Genomic DNA, 19,070 nt, shown 5'->3' with positions numbered 1-19,070 from the left:
CAGAGCAGAGGGGCAGAATCCCCTCCCTCGACCTGCTGGCCATGCTTCTTGTGATGCAAACCAGGATACCGTTGGCTTTCTGGGCTGCGAGCGCACATTGCCGGCTCATGTTGAGTTTAATTATGGATGTAAGCTTCTAAAACAATATTGGAAGAGACATCAGGCAGCTAAATCCGTAACTGGGAATGCCCATTACTGAATATCAAACCTCTACTTTGCAAGTGAGACTTTATCTACAAGCTGGGTAGAAGAATAAACACATATGAAACTGCCTAACTTTCTGTTTCCAACCACATACATTAAATGATATATTTTAAATGAAAGGATTTCTTCTCATGTGGAATGTAAAATTTGCTTACAAACCAAGAGTCTTCTTGGTTTGCTGGCAGGAGCGGTACCAATATGAAATAAAGAAGAAAAAAAAAAAATTAAATTTACATTAATCAATCCTTATTTCACGACCACTAGTGTCCAAGAACACTAATTAGCCTTAATTGCCCTGTCCTGTCTCACCTGGGGCCTTCACCTACCCTTTTTGCACAGGTCTGAGCTATACCATCGGTGTACCTGTCTTCAGCCCTGTCCTGGCTGGATCTTGGACATATGGTTGAGGTAGTCTACCTCCAGTCATGTCTTCGATCCCCTCTCCTGGATGGACCTCTGGCCTACATTGCAGCCCTGTCTTGTGCTGCTCCTGACAACTCCCTAGAAAGACCCTAGACCTTGTTATAATTATGCATATAAATATGCCATGAATATGTAAAATATGTGTATAAAAACACATGTCTGACTGCATCTATTTGTCATTTCCCTCCCAAAGTTCACTGAGTGGTAAAAAGGTGGGGGAAAAAAAAAGAAAAAAAGAAAAGAAAATGAGAAGAAATATGTAAAATCAATTGATTTTGTTTAACATGGTTTTATGCAACATGCGCTGAAACCCCATAATTTTTCTTTCCAAACATTTTTATAGCTTCTTACGGGGCAAGGGCCACAGCTTCCTGTGTGTTAATTATATTCCATCCATTCCAAAGAGTTTTGCAGTCCTCCAAAGACTCTTTATTTCTTACGGAAGGAGCAAATTTGCCTGCAGTTGGGGTCAGGAATGGACACGAAGAATAATCGCCCTAATAGGATAGCAGAAAGAAGATCATGTGCAGACTAAAATCCAGTTGTTTGATTGCTAGATGATTTTACATCCATAAAAGTGACCTGATTCAACTTGAGAGCTCATGCATCTTCTCTCTCCACTCTGTGCTTGAGTCAAGGCTCTGTTGAGCTTGACAAACCATAACAAGTTTCTAAGTCAAGATTCTTCTCATCCCATCCTTTTGTACAAACCTATATCCTCCCATTGCCACCCATGTTTCCACTTTTACTTGTACACCTCACTACATTAACAGTCTTGTGGGAGGACATGCAATGCAAGAGCAGTGTGTTTGTTTATGTGCTTCACCTGGGAATATTATGTGACAAGTGGAAGGGATGTAATCTCCCTGCCACATGCCCTCCACTGAAGCAATCTTGTTTGTGTGTGTGTCAGCTTTTTATTACAAGGCAGAACGTGCTGTACTTACTGCATTTTCCTTCTGTTGGGGCAACTCCTAATTTTACAATGAGTTAACAAAAATTTGTGAATTATTTCTAGTTTTTTTGAATAGTTTGAATTCCGTGTAAATTCTCTGCAAAATTTTTCATGTATCTCAAAGCGCGATGGCTTGAGGCTTTTTTCTCAGAGTCTCTAGGCTTTGGATAGAGGGTGAATGCAAACTCAGTTTAAATCATTGTATTGATTAAAAAGAACGTTTGGTTATTTTTAACTTTAGCTGTTTACATGCCACTGGACAGCTCAAGTGACCATTCTGCAGCTTTGTTTTTTGAGAAACAATTGTTGTGTTGGATTGCCAGGCCAATATTTCTCATACCCATGAAACAGGCTGAAGCAGTGATGCCTGATTCATAATCACAGCATTTAGTTACATCCTTCTTTGTATCATTTCTTCTCAAACTAAGTGTTGGATAGATATGCTTTTTTTCTTTTTAAATAAAGTGTTGTGGTTCTACAGATACATGTACATGTACAGATCGGTCTGTCTGCAGAAGAAAAACACACAATTATCTCCATTTAAAAAAAAAAAAAAAGAAAGATAATGATAAATAAGTTAGCTCTCCTTCCTAAGACATTTCTCTGCATCCAGCCGCTTCAGAGCACAACTGTAAGAAACATCCACAGGGAACTCTGACTCTTGAGGGAACTTACAGAGAGAAACAAGATGATTTAACAAGTTGAAATTCAGCTTTGTACCATATGGCCAGAGGGACAAAGTAAAAGACAACAACCCCTTTTAGGCAGCCTGTTCCTCTTGTTTTCCTGCTGCAGTGATATATGTTTAGTGGTTACATTACTCTTTAACATCTGTGATACAATTGGGCAGTTTCAGCATGTTTTTACTAGTTTTTGGTTTGTTGTTTGATTTCTGATTTTTTTTTTTATTCCACACAAATATTACTAAAGGCATGAAAAATTTATCTGCATGGCTTGCTTCCTCTTCATTGATTCATCTTGCCTCCCAGGACTATCAAAGAGTAGTTAGAACTGAGACCCCAGGGAAGTTCTCATGTTTCCTAACACCACTGTACAAACATTTTCTTATGTGTCCCTTTCCTGCAATGACTCTATTTATTTTTTTCACCATCAGTAATACATATTATCAATTAATAAATTCTGTGCCTTTTTGCCAGCCAGACATCAGGTTGGGATAAATGAACTCCTTGACCTTATGTTAGCAAACATTCAGCCATAATTTAGAACATCCAGACCAATTCCATCCCCCTTTCCTCTCCTTTCCCTTTCTATCCTCATGGCACTTCTGAAAGCAAATGTGTTGGAGAAATCTTATTCTCAGGGACTGATGCCATCTCAAAGGTTCAGAAGGGGTGGAAGCTACAATCACCATTTGGTTTTCATGCACCCCTAGAGAGCCATTTCTGTCACACATTAAATGCACAACAAATAGTACAATCTCTGGTTTTAGGGTAGTCTTTGTGGAGGTGACAATACTATTGCAACACTGTAAGGCAACCAGCATGGGTATTTTTCTTTAAAATTTGATTCTCTATTGGTAAAAATCAGCATTGTTTTTCTGACTTTGGTGTAGTTATTCCTGCTGACAGCTGTTGAGCTTCTGGCCAGCAGTTTCCAATTGCTTGACTTTATGGTAATTTCTGAATCAGACAAGTACATGGATGGTCCCAGATCGCAGAGCTTTCGCTTCTATTTTAGTAAATCTTTTAGTAAATCTAAATAGAGCTTGTGGAAAAACAAGAATTTGGTACTGAGTGTTGCTATCCTGGAGATTTCCATAGGAATACAATGCAGTTTTCTCCCTAGGCAGTCATTTGACATAGTTATGAAGTAATACACCCTAGAAATATCTTTTCCTGTCATATTTATAGCAATTATGTCAAATAGTGAATTTAAATAATTTGAGTTGATTACTGCTGGTTTGTGAAAACACACAGTTTGACATATTCACAAGTTTCAATTACTGTATGTGGAATGTAATTATGTGGAGTACAAAGCTCCAGGGGAAGCTGTGTTTGCTAAATACACCCTGTCTGGAATGCAATGATCTTTACATTTTTTTTTGCAAAATTTGAAAATATCATAAATTTTGTCAATGTCTGATCATCTAGTAGATCCCGCTTTTAAAAGCTGAGTGAACTGACTTCAAAAAGAAAATAAAAATCATCACAATCTGAGCAACCTATCTGCTAGTGAACATATAAATGCAATAACTCTTTAATTTTGTTTTATATTTTTCTGGCCACTGTTCAAGACCCCCCTGAGTACCATTTTTACTCAATGAAAGCTTATACCTATATATATATAAAAAGTACAACCTCATTTGTTTCAAAATAAGTCTTTGTGACAAGAAACTTGATAATGGTAATTTATCAGCTGATTCATCAAGTGTTCTTTAGGAGTCATTTTCTTAAAGGTATTGTAGCACTTTTAGTGGCCAATAGTCCCTTAAGAAAAAAAGACTGGAATGATCATCTGATCATCAAGTCTTGCCACCTGTGACTGTAGGAAACATCTAGCCAATATATTGTCTTCCACGTACATCCTCCCAAACCCCACTCAGCTCAGAACTTCCAAAAAAATCATGGTTATAGTGTGCTACAGAGCAGGAGCAGGAGGGCTGAGGTCTATGGAGGTGGCAGGGAATGGAAGTCAGCATTTTGCCATGATACTGATCCCAGTGTTTATAGCAGCTTTCCCTTTTGTCCTTGCGAGACACTTCTTGTTAGCCCTAGTGCCACAAATGCTGGCATAAATGGTTGTATTTCTGTGTGCTCTGCGGCCCTATCCACAGAACTTCCCATATGGAAATGCCAACTAAAATTTATATTATGCTTTTAAATATACAAAGTTTCAGACTTGTTAAATTTGATCCTCTCTGAAGCATCTGTGTATTTCATTTGCAGCTCACAAAAAACAGATCGACATTAAAATCCATTTTATTTGGGTTGGTGGTGTGATAACCCCAAATAACCCTAAATTCCTTCTGTTCATATTTACTCACATTCATGGCTTTGGAAACTCCTTATCCTTCTGGTGCCTTTATTTTCCTTGCTAGTGAAGCTGTTTTCATATCTACTATGGGATGCATATCAATTTAGTTTTGACAAATAGTGCAATAGACATGAAGGAAGACATTCATGATTATTCTTTCTCCTTAAACAATTACTTGTCCTTTCTATTGTGTCATTTATCAAAACAATTCCAATTATTATCATTAAAATTTCAAATTTCCTTCTTTCTAAAGAGCTAAAAAATATGTTTTTGATAGATTTGACAATGGTTTTATTTGAACTTCTGCTTTAAAGGACCAGTAAAAACCTTTTTTAATATCTGGGTAAGTAGGACTTTCGTACCCACAATAGGACAATTTATTTCTGGTTAACTGGAAATGAGCAGGGTAAGAAGTGAGTGAAATCTTTCTTTCTGAAATAACTTACACACCCCCCGGGTGTACTCAGTCACAGTTTTACTTTGACATAAGACAGCACCTTCCTGTTGTCCTTCATGACTAAACATTTTATTGCTGTATCCTTAGCAATCCTTACGCTCCTAAAAAAGCAGTCAGGATGGCATGTCACTTTCTAATGTGACCACTGTGCCCCAGTATAATTCTGAAAGAGTAATGGTCTCATGTTCTGCACACATTGGTGTTATGTTTTGAAAAAGATCATCATAACAGAAAATCAAAACTGAAAAAGTGAAATCTATAATAATATCAATTAGTTTCAAGACCCTTTGAATTAGATGAAAAATATAGCTAGAAATAATGTCTCTCCTATTGACCATTTTCTGCATAACAGCTTAGATTATTGACATTTCTTTTAATCTGTTTGTATGAATTTCTAGAAAGCAGGAGTCTATATAAATGAGAATATATTTCCTCACCTGAAGATTCAAGCAAGTTTTACTTAAAAGTGCAAGTGTATTTCCTTGTACAGAAATCTAGAACTATCTGTATGAATAGAAAAGGAACTGGTGCCACTTTCATTTATACAGCATATTAGTCCAAATAATGCAATTAATGCAAATAATAACCTGACTACTTGATCTTCACGCTCACCTTCTCACATAGTTGTATTTTTCCACTGATTTCAATTGCTGACCAATTAGTTAAAAACTCAGCAATGAATATATAAGATGTGTATTTCTGGGTTTCTAAAAAAACAAATGAACAAACTGATACATGAGAATTAACTATAGAGAAAATAATTTGTGATGATGCATTGGCCACAAATGCATGTACGGCCCAAACACAGTATGTGTTGTATGATATTGGTATTAGCTGAAGAAGAGTTATCAAAAATAAACATGGATATATACAAATAAATGAGTGGTCCAGGGAAAACAAACCAAAGGTGCTCTGCCATGGGGACCTTTGGTGAAACTCGGATGGTTCTGGGCAAGAGTAAACCAGAATGTCAGCATATTAGGGGGTGCTAGGGCGTCGTTACCTAGGAAAAGGTCAGTGATGTCAGTAGTTTCCTGCATCTGTTGAAGGCTTCTTGAAGTCTGCTGGACCAAAGACTATATCTTAACTGATTTTTCCTCCAAATATTGTTAGATCTGTATTGCAGAAGTGTTCTTTGTCATATTCTCCAAGGCAAGACAAATACCAAGTTTGTCAAAAAAGAAAAAAATAATTCTTTGCCTTGGGAAAATCTTGGATTCCTGACTGAGTGGAAGTAGCTGCAGTTCACCACACTGTAAACCACTGTCAATAATCCCAGCAGCAAGGCTTTTCAGGCAGGGAGGCACAGATGAAGAAGTGTTTTCATCACAGGACTTCCAGTAGGGCTCTAACTACAAGTTGCTTCAATCAAAACACATTCATTATAGACCTATACACTGTACATTTCTAACTGAAAAACAACCCAGCTCAGGTTAATTCAGGTTACCTGTTACTCTTCACTCTTGTGTTGGAAAAGAAGTAGGGTTTTTTCAGAGCAGTGGTACAAAACAATGATTTATCTGCCTGTATGGTTAAATAAAAAATGCTTACCTATATCATCTGTGCTGTCAGGAGTCTCCTTTTCCCTTTATACAAGCTCCTTCTCTTTACCAGTGTAGACACAGATTTTAAATCTAATAATTTGCCCTCCTTTCCTGTCTTGAGATCCTTACTAGCCTGACTCCTCTGTAATGGATTCACTCTTTCTGTTTCATTTGATTATTACATGTTATGGTAGTAGATGTGGAACAACAGCGTCAAGTATAACACTGTAGGAAGGTCATATCTTGGCTTTTACTTTAAAGGATCTAATGAATTAATTTAGCAACAATATCAAATACTAAGCCAACTGCACCTTTTGATTAATAAGAAATGTGTGTTATAATTAATAAATTACATTAGAGGCATAAATCATTTAATGACTTGAAGGTTACAGATCAGTATACACAAAAGGAGATGTAGGTGTGGAAAACAAAGGAAAGGTTTAATAAAAGGTAAAATTTTTCATATACATGGAATAATTTAATGTTTAAACTCCCGGAGAGGTAAAAGCACTTCTGCCACAGGATAACTGGACTGTTTATGTGAAATGAATTGATAAACCTTGTCTACCTTACTGGATCCTTGGCTTAGAGAATGGCTTTCAAGAGACTTCTGTTCAGCAAAGGGAAGGTGTGAAGGAATTGGATAGCTGGAACATCTTTAGTGAACACAACTGTTACTAAAATTTCTGTTCAAAAATTAAAAATAGGGCTAGGGATTGCAACCATCAGTAGATGTACACTAGGTTTCTAGAATAACAGTTATTTCATTTTAGGATCCTGCTGTTTGAATTTGAGCCAAAACCTACTGAAGCCACTAGAAGTTTTGAATTTGCACTGTGAGCTTTATAGTATGCCCATGAATCATCCTCTTAGGCCAAAATTAATTTCTTCTAATTTAAGGCAGCTGAGATGCCCATACTTGGAGACAAGTAACAAACTGCTACAGAGAATGATTTTTTTTTTTTTTTAATGGTAAAGCCATGACATTTCTAAATAATCCTAATAAAAGATGTGAATCTCCCACAAACTTGCAGAAAATTGTGATATATACGATATACTAAGCTACCTAGATATTTTCACTGCTGCTTCAAGACAGTTCAAAGGGAACATTATCCACTTAATACAGAATAATATAGTGCATTCACAGGCTATCAAACAAAGAAACAAGTTAAACACTTAAAGGAAGAAAGGAAATATTTTAGGTTGTTTACTCAAAGTATCAATATTTACCATGATACAGCACCAACTATCAACAAAAGCTGAGAGCATTTCAAGTGAAGAATTGAAGGGAGGGAGTGGGGTTCTAACTACTTTTTCAAAATCTGGCTGCCTCAGTTTAAAGGCCAAATTTCTCTGCTAAGTCCAAACAGTAGAAAAGCTGAGATTCTTAGCAGCAGAATGATTTAAAATGTTTACGGCAAGAGCCTAGGTCTCCTGTTTGTTCAACAAGAAAAATGTCTCACCTAGGGTTTTTCTGAACCCACCTTTACTTATCTCTGTAACAAGTTAGGATCACACATCAAACTTAGTAAAAATCATCCCATTTTTTAGCTATTGAAGCTCCAAAAGTAGAAGCAAAATTGTTACCATAAACAGGATGAATCTAGACCGGATCTCATATTTAGACACCTGAGGCTGTGCCCACACTGAGGAGTGCAGCAGAATGGGAACAAATGATGGTCATTGGAGACAACTGGGAGATTCCCTTCGAATGTTTGTCCTAGTATGAAATGAAATCAGGATTTTAGGTTCCCTGTTAGCTGTAGATTAATCAGAAACTCTAGATTCACCCTGCACAAAATTTGAAACATCTAAAGGAAATCTCTCCAAGCAAAGTTGAGCAGTTTTCAAGGTCAGGCAAGGATTCTTTATGTGTATAAATAAGGTAACAGATTTTAATTTGAAAGTTTTGGTTTTGTCATCAAAAGGTGATTACGTTTGATAATGAAATTCCAAATGCAGTCCTGAAATACAAATTCATGAACAGGGAGACAAAGAAGTTAGAAGTCTTTCCATTTAATTATAGATCATTTCAGAACTGTGGTCAATGTATTAATTCTAGGGCTAGCATTTAAAGAGATGCCTCTGTTAGTTCCGATTTTGGATGCTTTCTGGTATACCCCATGGCAAATGGTCTCTTCCTCTCTCCTTTGGGCTGAACTTGAACGTGGGTTTCAGCACCACAAGTCAGCACCAGACCAAAGACTTTACCCCTTGCCCTGTGGCTGATCTCCCACTTAGTCCCAGAGCCCAGTAAGTGACCTGATTGAATCTGAGTGGAAGTACCAACCACTAAGAGGCAGTTAGCAAAAATTCTTGTTATGTTACCTCAAAGCTGCAAGACATTTCCCATTTAAAGACTATTGGTAGTAGAGGGCCACCATGTCTCAGCAACCTCAGAGTATAGGGGCCTGTCCTAATGTGGTCTGGTCTATGAATAAGGTTTCAACAACAAAGGACAAGTTAGAATTTAAACCCTGAGTCTAGCACAGGTTAAATATAAATGTGTGCAGGTCTGACCCAATCACCCTTCTTGTGTGAATTAAAACATCTTCCAAGCTGTGCTAATTTACACCAGCCATGATATAGTTTATACATCCAACATAGGTTTACTCTTTTTGATGAGGAATAGTTTTTGATTAGAAATATTTAGGTGAAATTCAGAAGATCCCATCCTCCGCTTTAAAATAAATAATTTCTAAATTTTTCAGCATGGAAATGAGCATTCATTTAGGCACCGGAATGGTGATCAAAGATGTTTCTGTTTAGGATGATCTCTGGCCTGAGATTTTTCACAGATTTTACCTCCAATTCCCAAACGAGCTTAGCTAATAATCAGTGGCTTATTAGAAAGCTTCAAGAAACAACATGTCTTTTAAATCTGCCTACAAGGTCAAAAAAACTTCCAGCAGGATTTAATGTACGTGCACAAGCTTGATGTATTGAAGTGCTGCATTTTTTTTACAATGTTAACAGTTTGATGAGAATATCAATTAAACATGACTGTGTAGTTAAGATTTCCATCTCCAAATGCAGCTGCAGCAAGTAACCGGACTGCTAATCAAAGCAGTGTTATAATTTAGCACTGATGAGGAAAGCAGTAGCCGTCAGAAGGGAATGACAGAAAGGAGGCAGCTGCTTTCATATCATTTTAGTGTCCATTACTTTAATGAGACTGAGGAGACAATTCCCTGCTGACTATTCATTAATTAATGGAATTTATGAGAGGAGAAGAGCTATCAGCACGCAAACAAGTAGAGAACAGGTGATGACGTTCTTCTGTTTACAGGGAATGAGCATATTGAGGAAAGGAAGCTTTTGAATAAAGTAAATGATCTGAAAGGGATATTTAACAAAATGCTAAGTTCCCAATTCTTCAGCTGGGCAGCAATGAAGTGTGGCTTACAGCTTAATGGAGGTGTATTATTAAACTCAACTTTTGAAATATCCATGGTCAGATCAGGAAAAAAGGAGAAAGCAACCCAGAGGATTCAGCAGATGTCTCTTTCCCATTCTGAGAGAGTACCAACATTTTGCCCTGCCTTGATTGCATTAATAAACAGTTGGATAGATCCTACTAGGAAACGCTATCTCCGTCCAGCTTGGTCTTTCAAAGTTATCCCATTGACTTGCTGTCTGCTTGGGAAGTCTGAGATGCCTTGAGTGAGTTTTGCAAGCAAAACCAAACTCTTTCCCAGACATAAAGATCTCAGGATGCAGAGCAGATTGTGCCAAAATCAACCTGCAGAGATTAATAAAGAGAAGACAATATCACAGTGCTGGGCACCAACCACCCTTCTGTCAGGCTGGAGACCATTTGCATATTTATAGCATCATAGGGTAGCTGAGATAGCACAATTGGTTGTAGTCTCATGGTATCAGTTCACAAAGGGATTCTTTGAGCCTCTTTGCACAACTTGAACTCATGTAATATTAAACACCCTCAGGCCAGATTCCAATTTGTTCTTTGTGGCAAGAAAAAGGAAGCAGCAAAAGTAAGACTAGGGAAAATGTGGGCCTGTTGCTGAATGAGGAGGGTGCCCTGGTGACAAAGGGTACAGAGAAGGCGGAGTTAAAGCTCATTAAAGACTTGATGTTAGCAGCATATGTCAAAGTAGCCATGAGCCTGCTGAAAACAAGGCAGGCTGAGGCAGCGAAGAGTGGACATGCGAGATGACAGACTCCAATGGTAAAAGCTCCAAACAGTATTGGGGATTTGTATTAGAAAGGCCACAGTGACAATCACACTTGTACAATATGCCACTCTTACAACTCTGTTCCACAGAATCTTGCATCTCTTGCATATGCAGTAGCCAAACACAAGAATTTCATTCTTGACACTATATACCACACACAACCTGCTCCACATATGTTCACAGGGTGGGTAGCTATAGCACATGATTTTTCTACTGAAGTTTCTAAATGTCAGGGATGTTACACATTTTTCTTAATAGCTTTTCTGTCGGGTGGATGATGGAGAAATAAACAAACAACAAAAAGAGTTGAGCAATTTTATTAAAGGTCATAAGCAATGACTTAATGCAAAACACGTCTGGAATGCATCATAAAAGAAAAAAAAAGCATGGCAATTAATATGAGAAAATATGGAACACAGGAAGCACCCCTCCCTTTATATTACTGTTTTATCAAATGTGTAATATCTTAGCAGGGGAGGGAAGGGAGGGGGGTTTAAATAACATTGTGGAGACCTGGGTAACTAGGAATAAGGCATAGATAATAAATATGTCTTTGATTCCATCATAAGTATATATGAAGTTAGGTTTTAAATTTGTCTATTAAATATTCTTAATGTTATTGAATTGCTCACATCTCTGCATTTTTTCTAAAATCTGTAGCTCCAGGAGTCATATGAAAACCTTATATTTTATTATAACATAGGTTATAATTAAAAAAAAAAAACCCAAGCAAACCAGAAAGACGAAAGTAAAAATGTGTATTTTAAAACATTTTCTTAATGTTTAAACCAGCCTTGGGTTTCTGTTTAATTACTTTTGCCTTGTAAGGGGTAATCTTAACCCCTCTTCCTGACTCCTTGGGAATGACAGTACCAGATTTTTGCAGGAAAGGACTGTAGTTATACAACTTCTTTCTTCCTGTTTGAAATTCATTCATTGGCTCCAGCCTGGTTCAAGACTTCAAAATAATTTCAGTACAAACATGAGATAACAGAAAATAAAAAGAGTAATTAACAAGTAAACAAGTTCTATTAGTCTCCTCCTCACTACGTTCATGCAGGACTGTGTGGCAGAGAGTGGAAGCCTGTCTTGTTTCACTGCAAAATATTTCATTGACTTCTAATAACATGCAGCTTTCTTGGCCCAGCCATTTCGTTGGTGGGAATGAACTGTAAAACCTTCCTGAGATTAAACCACATGCTGCTAATTACAAACAGTCATTCAGATTTGAACTTTGGCATTGTATTTCAATGAGAAAGGTTGAAAATTTTGACCGTTTACCTCCTTTCATGGCTAGAAATACATCTTATGCCATTTTTAATGCAGCCACCAGTGAAAATATAACACACTGGAATCCATATATCTTTTAAATTATCTGACATGAGTATTATAGCAACGCTGTCTATCAGAAAAGACAGTCAGATTGCCCAAGGTAGCACATGCCAAACCCTGGTGCCAGGCTGCGAAACCAGTACAAAGATGTCCCCATAAGTGAGATAGCAAAACTAGCAGAAGTTTAGAGTGATGATTTCCAAAGGAACCCGCAACAAATCCATATGCAATTCAAAAGGATTCTAGCACTCCTAAGTTATAACCAAAACGATATCAAGGGCATTAGGGAAGAAGGGAGAGGGGTTATTTTTAAGGGGAGAAATAAAGAGAAACAAAAACATTGTTTTCCACCTGTTTCACTTCTTAACCATTGAAGTCACTAGTTGAGCAGCTCTTTCACATCTGCATGGCCTGACTATTCTGAGCACCAACAATCCCAGTCCAGGCAATGGGAATGTAGCAGCTATCAAAATACAAGTGGGTGGTGGATATGGAAACCCCGTCCCTCCCTCTCTGGTACTCGGTGGGTGCACAGAGTACAGATACCCAGATGCTTGGTGCAGAAGTCATGAAGCTGGCACATGTAACGGTGACTCAGACCTCCAAAAACGTCTCACCTGATTGCGACACATTAAAGCATAAAATTAATAGCTTTATCCACTCCTTTTATTCGACAACACTTTTTCCTCTGACACAACCTGCCTCTCTCACACAACAAAATCTCCAACATCATCTGTAAACAATGAATTCTGAGTTGATTTTATGCTCAGTTGTATATCAAAGTTGATGACAGACTTTTTAAAATATACATAATCCACATCTAGTACTCTTACCTTAATAAAGCCAGCAGGATGTCTGAAAAAATCCAGTGAAAATGCAGCCAACTTCCTAAGAAAAAGAAAAAAACCTATTATTTGTTAATATATATATATATATATATATAAAATAAAGATTGTAACTAAAATTATGACTGTGAAATATATGAAGATAGCCAGTCTGGTGAGAACTTTTTATGCCAGTAATGCATCAAGATACACACCCTCCTCACTTCCCCGGCCTTTGGTTAACCCCAAAGGTAGATGAGCATTTTCATGTATTTGCTGCTAATATTAATTTTCTTGAACCAGGTCTGATCAACACATGAAACTTGCCTATATATTGCATCTGAAATAATAGAGGAAATTAATAATGATTGAAATGCTTTCTGGTTTAACCTCTTATGATATGAGTAATAGGACAACTAGTTTCAAAACAAAAGCTGAACCTTCTCTCTGGATTTCTGGAAGACTTTTTTTTAGTTCCACTGCTTTTTTCATCATTCCTGAGGGTTATCATTATTTTCTTTTCATATTTAATGAAGGCCTAAGAATAATGAAACTAAAATTTTCAGATTCTTAGAGACTGAAATAAGAAATAGTATTAATTTAAAAGTATTAAAAATAATTATATCATCTTACTGTTCATGAAATTTTAAGACAACTAGTAAAAAATAAGGGCATATAACTCCAAGAGTGATGAAAAGTTCAGATCATTGGCATTACTACTCAGGTTGTAGTAGTGATTTAAAATCAAAGGGAAACTAAATAGAGCTGAAGGAAAGAAAATATAAAGCTCGTTAAGAAACATTTACTTCTTCATAAGATTCTTTTTGAGTTTCTAAAACTCATTGCTACAAGATATCTCTGAAACCAGAAGTGGCCATCAAAACAGATGGGAAAGAGGACTCATGTCTGACTTCACAGAGAAGTAAAAATTAGTGTGCTTTGAGTCCTGCCTCTGCTCTCTGACAAATTCTTTCAGTTCTGATGGGAGAACTTCTCACTCAAATACCTTGGCCTCTGTGTTTCTGTGATGAAACAATCAAACGAAGTATTGTAAGGACAGGTTGTGGGGTTTGGTTTCAATGACTCATATATGCATCACTAATTGTTCTGGGATGGATGAAAAAGCTTAAAAGTGAGAAGCTGAATTATCACTGATTTACCTTCAGTTTCCTTACACTGATACGTCCTGAAAGACCGAGAGCATGAGTCCATAAATGCAACTGGTATTTCCATGCAATTCGATTTCCCACCCCAGTTACTACACAATAAACACCTAAGTGATAGCACCCGTTTTAAGATCCTTTTAGGATATATTTTTCATGGTAACTCAACTAACAGACATATAAAGTTTGATCTAGATCTTCTCCTCAAATTTGCTGCCAACAGACATAGATCTCTTTGTTTCAGATCCAAGTTCCTGCTTCCCCTTTTGCTCCTCATTTTGCTTTTATTTAGCTACGTAATTTAGAAATATCTTTACAGCACTTTCTTGCAGAGTTGAAGACCCCAGTCAAAAGATTTCTCAGATGACATCCCATACCTTCCTACACAGGCTTGTAATGTCTGCTTCCCAATTACAGATTGTTGCAAATATATTAAGGCATTGACTTCTGTCAACTATATCATGGAGAAACACTACGTAAAGGGAACATGAGCAAAGAGGACATTAGAGCTACAGCTGGAACCCATAAAATATCTTGAGGAAGGAAGTTGTGGGGAAAGTACACGCATTAGGTTTTCTGAAAGCTGCAGATTGATGTGACCTTCACCAAGAAAGATTCTCCAGTTATATTAAGTGCAGGAGGAGACAAGACTGGGACATTTGAAACAGATGTGAATGGGAGTGAAGCTCTAAATCCATTTCTCTAGGGAGTAAAGATGGGGTTGACCATGTTTCTGTATTTTATCAAAGGTTGGTTGCATTTTTTGTTTCGGTTTTCAGTTTCTGTATTTTTCCATTTTCAGAAAAGATAAGAGGCTGTCAAACAAACAAGCAAACAGTACACTTTTTCTATCATTCCTGTTTAAAATTCCTGTTATTAGAATTGTAAATCCTGGAGGTCCATTCACTCAGAAGGAGGGATCGGCAGGTGTTTTATATATGAATTCTGAAAAGCTTTTGTTTGATTTGCAACAGGAAAAAAAAAGTAATTTAGTGTAGGTCACAGAGTTAACCAGTAAGAGATGAAAAATAGTCCAATCAATCCTCAAACACTGCAGTTCTGTATTCTGTGACTGAATAATCAGATCCTTCAAACTCCACGCTAGAGTCTACTCTGCAATTTACACTGAAGTGTAAACTCCAGGTTCCTGTCCACCCCATTTCCTTAAGTTTAATGTTAGCATGGCTATAACATTATAATGACAATGTCAAAATAAATTCTCAAGTCATACAGCACATATGAATAGAATGTATGAATTGGATTTGAGAGGCAGCAAGCATGTGTATTCCTCACTCACAATGCCCTGTGCAATGTCTCCTTCAGATGCTGAGGCCTTTCCACTTAGCCCAGTCTTCTTGTTGACTGTAAGAAACAGGACAGGCCTATCCAGAAAACTTCATATCTATGATTTCCACTTCCTGGCATGTGTTTATACATGTTTTATGTGTTTTAACCAACTCATGTTTATATCCAGTAGGCTTGATGGTGCTAGTATTTACTGTAGCTTTACACTGTTGTGCATCTGTTGATTTCCGTTGCATTTACTCCCAGTTCACCTTGGCATTACTGAGAAAAGTCATGCTCACAGCTTTTATGATGGTTTGGGATCTTTTCAGATAGATGTGAAGCAAAACACTGCTGTGAGCAATTTGGCATAATTTATGTCAGATATTATTATTTTATTTTATTCTCTAACTATTACAAATGCACATGACTTTTGGAGATGTTGGTTCTTCTGGAGAAAAAACCCTCATAAATTTCACTGAGTAACAAACTATTTTAAGTGGCTGTATATTTGAGTAGATCATAAATATGCCTGATTTCAGCACTGGATTTACTATATTTTTAATTTTCCAGCAGATTTGCCATAGTTTTAAAGGTTTCGTCTGAAGTTGTCTGGTCTATTTAAAGGGCACAATGTACTTAACTATTCAAAAGGCGCTTGATCCCATGAATGCACTTTGCTAGTAATGGGATAGTCATTTTCCAGGCCAGTAAAAAGCTATTACTCACTGTAACACAAACAAATTGTGAGAAGGAACGCTCATGCTGATGGCTGGCAGCCTGACAAAGGGAAAAGGGAAAGACAGCCTTTTCCTGAATTAAGTTGCATTGACTCTATCTGTTCCAAGCATTTGACTCAAATCCTTTCTTCTCATGATACTCATGACAATAATAGGATAACAGATTTATGTCATGAAGGCGCTGACCTTTGTCAGAGGGAACATTTTGACAGAAAAAGATGTGATAAGCTGCTATCCTCTATAATTTTGACAATGACTGACAGTGTGGCTGTATGTCGACAGGGCAAAGCTTATGCTTATGTTTTTACATTGTCATCCTTGGATTAATGCCTGGTTTCTTTAGTGTCTTTGATGGCATAAACCTTTTCTAATGAAATTGCTAGATGGAGACAATTCATACTGCCAGGAAGACTTGATTCACCCTACACCTAGAGAAGTGCTCTAGGGAAAGATGGGTTTTGGGTGAGGTGGTAGGTAAATCTAGTGAAAACTCATGCTTCTGTTCTTTCACTCAGGGTGAGGACACTCAGCTAAGACAGTCCAATTTATATTGCCTGCTTTGTCGATGAATGTTATATATTAATGATGAACATTTGATTCTGCTCATTTTTCCATTGAAGAGTCGGATTTGATGGATGGAATGTGAGCAAATTTTAACTTTTAGAAAAGAGGTGTTATTGCATGGAATTTGAATACTTAGGATATAATTAATACATGAATGAAATAATTTTTCTTTGTCTTCAGGACTGGTGGATAGAGACACTTCACCACCACAATAGCAAAGCATCCCATCCGTAAGAAAAAGCCATATATCCAGGTAGGTAGACAAGGTGAAAAGAAAAGAGACACAGAAAAAGCTGTTTGTCCAAAGATAGGGTGCAAATATTCAGTACCTTTTTTGGAACTAGAAATAATAACTTCCAGTTTACAGTTCAGTAGTCAAACTGAACTGTTTATACTCCCTGTTTTTCCAATCTGAGAAATGACCTCTTATTTTGGGGGGATAGCAGTATAGCAATGTGGTAAATCATGCAGTGTTCAACTCTTTTTTTTAGTCTACCATGAAGAATGTCTTCAGTGCTGTGCAATGCAAACAAAATTGACAGCCTCTGCCCTGGAGGATCTTCTCTTGCAAACTCTTACATGTGAGTAATTTCATTCACTCGGAGTTTATTTCTGTTCCCAGTGAAATCACTGGTGAAATTCCCAGTAACTCCAGCAGTGTAGGATCATGACCAAGAATATTATCATTGACTTATGTCTCTCAGAGAACAAATCAAACCAGAATACAATCAAAGCAATGAAAACTTGTTTTCCATCTTTCACTTTTCATAATTTAGGTATAAAATCACCTAGATGTAGCATCACTTTTCATTCAACTCTCTGAATGACATATAATCAGGTTTCATTGTTCACTATGACACTTTGACAAATGTTGTGTTACTATTGCTCTTAAGAGTGACTAGACAAAACATCCCCACTCCGGAAGCATAACGCAAGTATAGTGAGAATCCAAATGAATTATGCATGAAACATGAGAAAGGAAGCAAATGTTAACTAATTTCAAATGGGTCAAAATCATGACAATTTAGTTGGTGACAAGTGCAGTCATTTTTCTAAAATATTAACTGTGTCCCTTCTGCTAGATTGATTTGCAGAGCAGAAAAAGGTCATTTTCCAGGCAGATGGGGAATTTCCCAAGCAGAGGGGAATTCAGCTTCTGCATGCCAGATATAATGAGAACCAATAAATTAGGCAAAGCTTCTGTTTACCTAAGCTGAAATATTGATGGCCAAGTCCATGAGAATGCTAATGTCTACATTCATCATTTTTTTAAGAAGTCTTGAAATTTGGAGCACAGCAGCACATGTTGTGATAGATCTATATATCATAGATACAGTAACATTAGAAAAGGTACCAACTACAGAATACAAATACAATGCAGCTGAATAATTTCAGTTTCTTCCACACAAATTTCATTTTTAGCAGCTAAAATGAACTGGGGTGTAAGGCAGTACTAAGAATACACTGTATGACTTGAAGTACTAATAGCAGATTAGATTTTTTCACTTTTATGTTACCAGTGACCATAAGCTAGTATGCAAGCTATGTGATATGATCTGGTGGTCTTCATCCAGTTCCCAGATTGTGTCACCATATGGGTCTTCATATGTCAGTGCAATCCAGGCACAAAGATTGTAACAAACCTTTCAAGACAGAAAGGTACCATATGACTGGAAAACAGCAAGTTTAATAGCTTAAGTTAAGAGAAAAAAAGTGATCCATGTAACTCAAGGCCTTTAACGCCAAATTCTGAAGAATATATTCTGAAGGAAAGAATAATTAAAGGCATGAAAACAAGTGGAAAATAGGTTAAAATACAAAACTCGTTTAGCAGCAGAACATTACATGACAATAACCTGGTAATTTAGACAAATGAAATTGCCTGTAAGAAACTGTAAGCCCATCTCAAGGGCATGTCAACATATGCAGGGGAAATCAGGCATGAGGTTTTTCTAAAAGTTTGTGCATAACTGCACAATTATGCAATCACTGGTAGGATAGCTTGTGAAACCGGAGTGTGGTAATGGAGTGTGGTGGTGGAGGGATACAATGATGGATGCACATGTGGAACATGTGTGGATGGACAGCATGTGCATGGGTAACACATACGGAGTTCTGCAAAGGAACAGGTCATAAGGCCTGTAGAGACCTTATGGGTCAGGATCAGAGGGGAGATCACAAGGAAAAAGGAAGTTGTGTCAGGTGTCTGCTAGAGACTGCCTGATCAAAAAGAGACAATGAATGAAGCTTCCTTGAAATCTCCTGATCACTACTCTTGGTCCTCATGGAAGACTTTAACCATATTTGCTAGGAGAGTCACACAGCAGGGCACAAGCAATCCCTGAACTTTCCAGATTGTTTTGACACAGCTGCTGGTGAGTTGAACCGAG

This window comes from Nyctibius grandis, chromosome 2, assembly GCF_013368605.1.
Source record: "Nyctibius grandis isolate bNycGra1 chromosome 2, bNycGra1.pri, whole genome shotgun sequence".
Classification (NCBI taxonomy): domain Eukaryota; kingdom Metazoa; phylum Chordata; class Aves; order Nyctibiiformes; family Nyctibiidae; genus Nyctibius; species Nyctibius grandis.
Note: the sequence above shows the minus strand (reverse complement) of the source record.